Source organism: Orycteropus afer, unplaced genomic scaffold, assembly GCF_000298275.1.
Source record: "Orycteropus afer afer isolate SDZICR_OR568_19922 unplaced genomic scaffold, OryAfe1.0 scaffold01084, whole genome shotgun sequence".
Taxonomy (NCBI): domain Eukaryota; kingdom Metazoa; phylum Chordata; class Mammalia; order Tubulidentata; family Orycteropodidae; genus Orycteropus; species Orycteropus afer.
Genome location: NW_006922671.1, coordinates 289,457 through 294,590, shown reverse-complemented (window position 1 = coordinate 294,590; position 5,134 = coordinate 289,457). Strand labels below are relative to the sequence as shown.

At 37.8% G+C, this 5,134-nt stretch overlaps 1 pseudogene; it reads right to left on the bottom strand.

Annotated features, from left to right (window-relative positions):
• Window positions 1-176: 176 nt before the first annotated feature.
• The window catches only part of LOC103212745, a 58,140-nt pseudogene continuing 53,182 nt past the window's right edge, over window positions 177-5,134 (bottom strand).

Here is a 5,134-nt window from a genome sequence, read left to right as displayed (position 1 = left end):
TTGTTGTTGTTGTTGTGTTTTGTTGCCAGGTAATATGTTTTATTTTTTAATGTAGAGGATGTTTGGTGGTAGGTATGTGGTCATTTGAGTTTTTCATGACTGAGAGTTTAGGTTATCACTCATAGAATGTAAATGTACACCTACACATCCATATGACATTTTTATCAAAATTCAGCTTAATCTCTAAAATAAGATTCACTATCTGAACTTTCTTCTGCACTTTTTTCACCTTCACCATCATGGACTGGAGCATCTGGTCACTCAAGAAGATATGGTTTAGTCCTTCAGGTATCATTTTTTTCTTATTGCCAATGCTGGAACACCCACCTGAGCCATTTTGAGATATCTGGCATATCTTGGATCTTTGGCTACAGTTAAGATATTTTCTGCTGCTACTTGACTTTCCTGTGGTTCAGAGTCTTGTATACTGTTCTGCTGTGATTGCTCTGAAGTGGCTTCAGATTGTGGTCCATTTGTGATAGTACTAACACTTACAGGTTGTTGTTGTTATATGCTGTCGAGTCAGACTCAACTCGTAGCAACCCCTCCTTGGATTTCTGAGACAGGATCACTACAGAAGTAGATTGCCCAAACTTCCTTCTAAGGATGGCTTGTGGTTTTGAACCACCAGCCTTCTGGTTAGTAGTCAAGTGCCTTAGACACTAGGACACTTACAAGAGATACTTCAAATGTGACATCATCTAGTCCTGGAATAGATGACAATTTTGCATCTAAAATATTGAGAGTAGTTTCAATTTTTTTAACACGAAGAGAAAGGTCTGCCAGTTACTCCTCACAAACTATAGAAAAGTGGTTGAGGAACTGCACCGTGTGCACCACAAATTGGTTAAGAAACACCACCATTCTTTTCTGTTGAATAGCTGGCACCTTGGTCAGGTCTATGCCCGACTCCATGAGAGGAAGCCCATCTTTCAGTATAGTGGTTTTTGAGATCCGGGAATGTGAGACATCCCACTTTGTTTTTCTTCTTCAGCAGTGCTTTGCTTATCTGAGGTCTCTTTCCTTTCCATATGAAGTTAACAATTGTTATTTCCATATGCTTGAAAAATGTTGATGGTGTCTGGATTGGGATTGCATTAAATGTGTAGATTGCTTTGGGTAATATTGACATTTTCACAGTATTCAGTCTTCCAATACATGAACAAGGCAGGTCCTTCCATTTATATAGATCCCTTGTAGTTTCTTGTAGCAGTGTTTTATAGTTTACTTTGTATAGGTCTTTTGTGTCTCTGGTAAGATTTAGTCTTAGATATTTTATCTTATTTGTAGAAATGGTATTGCTTTTCTTATTTCTTTGTCAGAGGACTCTTTGTTGATGTAGAGGAATCTAACTGATTTTTTTATGTTGACCTTGTATCCTACCACTTTGCTGAACATCTCTATTAGTTCCAGTAATTTTTTTTTTTTTTTTTTTGCTGGGTGTCTTGGGTTTTCTATGCATAGGATCATGTCATCTGAAGTAGAAATAGCTTTACTTCCTCTTTGCCAATTTGGATGCCTTTTATTTCTCTTTCTTGCCTTATTGCCCTGCCTAGCACTTCCAATACAATGTTAAATAGAAGTGGTAATAGAGGGCATCCTTGTCTGATTCCCATTTGCAAAGGGAGTGCTTTGAGTCTTTCTCCATTAACAATAATGTTCCTGTTGGCTTTGTGTATATGTCCTTTATTATCTTGAGGAATTTCCCTTCTATCCCTATTTTGCTGAGAGTTCTGAACAGGGACGGGTGTTGGATTTTATCAAATGCCTTTTCTGCATCAGTTGATATGATCTCATGGTTCTTTTGTTTTGTTTGTATGGTAGATTATATTGATTGTTTATCTGATGTTGAACCATCCTTGCATACCAGGTATGAATCCCACTTAGTCAGGATGTATTATCTTTTTGATATGTTGTTGGATTCTGTTGTCTAAGAATTTATTATTATTATTATTATTATCATTGTTATTATTATTTTACTGTGATTTGGGTGAAAGTTTACACAGCAAATTCATCTTTCATACAGCAGTTTGCATACACTTTGTCTCAAGACATTGACTGCAATCTCCCACAATGCAACAGCTCTCCTACCACTTCCTCCCCATAGCCACCACTTTCCTGTGTCCTTCCCTCCCAAGCACTCCTACCCCTCAAGGTGTCTTCCTGTGCATATACAGCCCATCTATTCTCCATAATTGATCTCTCTAAGGAGTGTATCTAGCTAATGTAAATGTTCAGCTCATATACCTGTCTTTTGTTTGGCTGGAAGCCATATAAGTGGTTGAATTCCAGACCTGAAGGGAAGCCAGGGACCATAGTCTCAGGGGTTCCACAAGGCTCCATCAGACCAGAAAACCTGGTCACTTTATTATTAGTATTATTTTTGATTTTGAATTTTGTTCCACATTGTTCTTCCACTCTATGCAGAATCTCTTACATAGATTCTTGGTTGGCAATTGTTTTCCTACAATATTTACCTATCTCCAGGATTAAAAACCTATTGCTGTCAAATTGGTTCTGACTCATTTTGATCCTATATGGCATAGAAGAACTGCCCCATAGGCTTTCCAAGACTGTAATCTTTATGGAAGCAGAGTGCCACATCTTTCTCTGTGGAGCAGCTGCTGAGCACCTAACCACTGCATCACTGGGTCTCCAGGGTTACTGGAGAGAAATTCACACTAATATTTATGGTAGACTCTCAATACATTATGTTATATTTTCTCTTTTTGCTTTCAGGATTTTATCCTTATCTTTGGTTTTCAAGAATTTTATTATGCTATGTTTTGTACTGGACTTCACTGTATTTCTTCTATTTGGAATTTGTGTTGCTTTCTGCATTTGCAGGCTTAGTTCCTTATTCATATCTGAGAAATAATATATGGTTATGTCCTAGAAAATTATTCCTATGTCTTTATTATTATCATGATGCTCTGGAATTCCAAAAGTTCTAGTGTTAGATTTCTCAATTGAATCCCAAATTTCCTTTTGGTTTTTTTTCTTTTCTTTGATTTTTTCTTCTTGTTCTCTTGAAACTTAATAATTTCATTTACTATGTCTTCTAGTTCACTTACGCTGTCTTCTCCCTCCTTGAATCCGTTGTTGAATGTTTCTTTTACATTTTCTAATTAAACTACTTTATTCTTCAGGTCTTTTATTTCTTTTTCTTAATGTTTTCAATTTCCTTAATTAGTTTCTAATTTTATATTTCATTTGTTTCCTGGTCTCCATTAGTTTGTTTTCTGTATGTCCTTTGCTTTCTTGAAACCTATTTAACACTATTCTCTGACAATGTTCTATTTTTTCTATTATCTTAGTTTCTATAGGAGAAATTTTTCTTGTTCATGTTTTTCTTTTAATTGGAACTTCTTTTATGCTCCTGTATGTTTTATTATTTTTCTTGTATATAGCTCATTTTAATATCTTATTGGTGTATCCTGGAATTCAGTTGTTTGCATTTCAAGGAAGTATTTTTCTTAAGTTTACTTCCACTAAATTCTCCTAAATTCCATTACAGGGCACTATGACCCTTTGGTTCTTTCAGTGCTGAGTCTAATTCTGCCTGAGGATTTATCTCTGTTACTATTGGGTATACTCTTTCTGTGCAGGTTTTAGGTGTTTTGGAAAAGTTTAAGTCTCTGGGTGCTTGCTCTGGTCAGTTTTACATAAGGTTGCTGACTTTAGTGGTGTATAAGGGTCCTTCTATCTTCTGTATATTTGGCTGAAGCTTTTCTCAGATGTCTGCTCTCCTGGGCTGGGTTCTTTCACATCCATTTATAGGATTGGGGCCCAGATTTCTCTTTGTAATTAATTGCACATGTATAGGTCTTTTTGTTGGTTGCACATAGATGTTAAGATCTTTCCTGAGTGATGAAGGGGAGTGTTTTATGTTCTTCCATCACAGGCGACAATGAGCAGCTCTGCTGTACTGCCTATTTGCATGTAGGGGGCCAGTTGCTTCCCATTGCATTGCGTGTTTGATGCATTTTTCTCTAACTGATGGATGGATAGACCCTAGCTGATGGATAGATCCCATAGCTCTTCTGCTGTGTGTGTCCTAAAGACTGTCAGCCTCAGGTCTCAGTAAAATTCAATTGCTCTTACTCACAGTATCTGTTTCCCTGTGTCCCTTCCCAAGTAGTTGGCATGTGAATTCTCATAACCAATCTTAACCACCTTAATTGGACTATGCTGAATGCAGGTTAGCCCCTGTCTTACATTCTTTGTTCAGGGAGTTGCTATCCCCATCCCAAATGTGTGCAGTGAGCCACGTTCCTTGAGATACTTTAAGTTGTGCATCAACTTAGCTGGGCCATGATTCTAAGTCATTTAAGCAGTTTTAATGTAGACATTTCATGAGGAGATATGCTACGAGCAGACAAACAGTTGAAAAGGCATTTCCTCAAGGATGTGGCATCCTTCCAATACATATATGGATATTCTGGAAAAATTCTGGAACTTTCTGTTGGATCCTACATCTTGTTTATGATCATTCAGTTTGGAAAGCTGAGCCAGTGGTCTGATGATCTTGGAATTGTTGCCTTTGCAGCCTGAGAGCCAACAATCTGCCATTTTACCTGCTGATCATGGATTTTTCATCTGCTAATGTCAGCAGCCTCTTATGCTGTCTGCCTATCTTGGGTTTGTCAGCCCCTGCAGCTGTGTGAATCAGGAAAAGCCTCCAACTTGATGTTCAACCCACAAACTTTGGACTTTCCAGCCTCTACAACTGTGTGAGCCATTTTCCAGAGATAAATTTCTATCTCTTTTAGTATATATAAGCTTTACTCAATTTGCTTCTCTAGAGAACCTAACCTAAGCCATCCCCAGATGCCAGTGGACAGAAACTCCCAGCTTCTCTGCTGATCCCACTCCTCTGCCCTGTTTCATGACTCATCTCAGACCTCCAACCCTTCAAATGTCTTCCATAGCACTGTGATCTCAATCTGTGCCTGTTCAGTTGTTCATTTTTCAGAAGGCTAGTTGCAGGGGGATAAATGAGAGCAACTGTTTACTTTGCTATCTTGCCTACAACACCTTTGAAATCAGAAAGTGTGAGTCTTCTTAGTTTGCTCTTCTTTTTCAAGATATCTTTGGGTTTGGAGGGTCTCTTGTAAATCCATATGAATTTTAA